This window comes from Mastomys coucha, unplaced genomic scaffold (assembly GCF_008632895.1).
Source record: "Mastomys coucha isolate ucsf_1 unplaced genomic scaffold, UCSF_Mcou_1 pScaffold1, whole genome shotgun sequence".
In the NCBI taxonomy this organism is placed as follows: domain Eukaryota; kingdom Metazoa; phylum Chordata; class Mammalia; order Rodentia; family Muridae; genus Mastomys; species Mastomys coucha.
In genome coordinates, this window is record NW_022196891.1 from 8,650,387 (window position 1) to 8,652,450 (window position 2,064).

The window sequence follows — 2,064 nt, forward strand, 5'->3', positions numbered from 1 at the left end:
CCGCCTGCGCCAACGTAAATAAAAGAAAGGGTTCTTCTGGTAATAGGAGTAAGAAATAGATAGGAAGAGATTGAAAGAGATAAGAAGAGATAGGCTAGCCATACTGTACCTTACCCATGTGGGAAGATAAATATTAGACAACACAAGTTCTGGTCACTCAGTCATCTTGAATTTAATGCATCCCCTTTGTTCCCCCAACAGGTAAAATACCTGGGGCAAAAATCCTTCCCCCAAAATACGTCAGTGTTACAGTCTAATCAGTGACTTCCTTGTTACTCTGTGGGGGTGGAGCTTCTGAATGTTACCGGAACCAGGTTTCGCTCAACAGGCGGGCAGCTGCTGTGCTGGGGCCAAAGTGGTTGTTGTTTATTGTCCGGGCTTTGGGTAGGGAGTCCACACACTACAATGACTGCAGTAATCAGTTCATTACACAGATTAATCATTCTTGAATGTACAGTCTCCAGAGGAGCAACTGGGTATTTAAATATACACAAGTAGTATTTCCATCAAATAAATTTTCACCCTTACATCAAAATAGGCCTAAAGCAGTTAAACACATGAGAAACATAAGAGGTACTAGCTATGCGTTAACTGAGAAACCACATAAAAACCAAAGATTATGGAAAGGGCTAAAAGGAGGAAGGCTGAAAGGGCATCAAGATGTGAAAGTATTGGGAATAAAGCCCATCGCACTTTGTGAATTAACAGCTCCAGTCCGTTGAAATGTTGATCTGTTAAACGTAGACCTTAAAACGCAGCATGTAGTTTAATCTGTTTGGTCATAACTTTCACCAAAGTTGTAGATCCTTCAGGATGAAATGAATATAGAAACAACTTCACATTCTTCACCTTGCTTTTTATAACTGTTTGAGATTAGATGGACTTCACTTAAGGACAATCCCCTATGGGTCGCTGGAGCTTTTTCCTCCCATTTAAGCGCACACTTTGTACCCACTACCACTCACATCTTGCCATTATCCAAAGTTAAGTCAATAAGGAAAGCTTTTAGTCTCACACCTAGGTTTCGACCAGAGAACTGGCTTCTCTCACACACACTTCTCTGCTAGGAGGCATTGTTGGTACAGGAGTACAGTATTTCTAGTTTGTTGCTCCAACTGTGTACAACACGCAGCACTGCTGTGTCAGGCGAACATGTTCACAGGAGAAGATGAGGCGTGGGCTCAGAGAAAGCAGTCAAATGGAAATCAAAAGGACTTTCTCTTTCAGAGATCCCCCTAGCCTTATTTGTAGAGGTTATCCAAAAAATTCTTTAACTACATCACATACTTCTGAGTCCACTCCCATGCTATTCTGTTGCATTTTTCTCTGTCTGTTTTGTAGATCCAAACAGTCTCAGGCACTAAAGGATCATCTAGATTGGGATTATACAACAGAGAACATATGGAAAAAGTACTTTTGAAATAGTGCTGGAGATAAATGCTGCCATTACTGTCAATATTTGGATGATAAATTCTTGTTGTAAATGAAACCTTAGAAGATTTGAAAGGGTAATCTGTTGGGAAATGAATTGTCAGGAAAAATACTCCACTCTGATAGGGACTGTCATTTGGACATATTGTTGTAGCCTGCCAATGACACATATCTCTAACAGGACCTGCTGAAAATTGTGCTGCAGGATCTCGAACCAGGTCATTCAATTCCTTTTGGATTCTCTTCAGAGCTATGGCAACGCCCCAGGGTGGGAACGAGGACATGGGGAAGGACAGGGAAGAGGCTAGGGGGTGTGAGATCGCTGGAGCCGTTGAAGACTGGAGCTCCTGAGCGCGGATCAGACAAGTTGAGGGCCAAGGTCCAGTCAGCTTCTGGGCCAGCACTGTTACAGCATCACCCAGCAGAGGCCCTTTATGTGCTGCTGGCTCAGCGCAGCCTCCTAGCCGCAGGGGAACCCTCTGCCTGGGGGAAAGAACCCCAAGTTCCAGACGAAGCTGGGGAAGCCTCTTTTCCTGCTTGGTGCAGGTAGACTGAGGGATGCGCAGGTGGGGCTGCCTAAGTTCGTCCTTTCTCCCCCCTCCCTCTCCCTCCCTCCCTCCCTCCCTCCCTCCC

General features: G+C 44.7%; 1 pseudogene; it reads right to left on the bottom strand.

Moving 5' to 3' along the window:
- Nucleotides 1-1,274: 1,274 nt before the first annotated feature.
- Nucleotides 1,275-1,715, bottom strand: LOC116069497 (annotated as a pseudogene).
- Between the last annotated feature and the right edge of the window lie 349 nt (nt 1,716-2,064).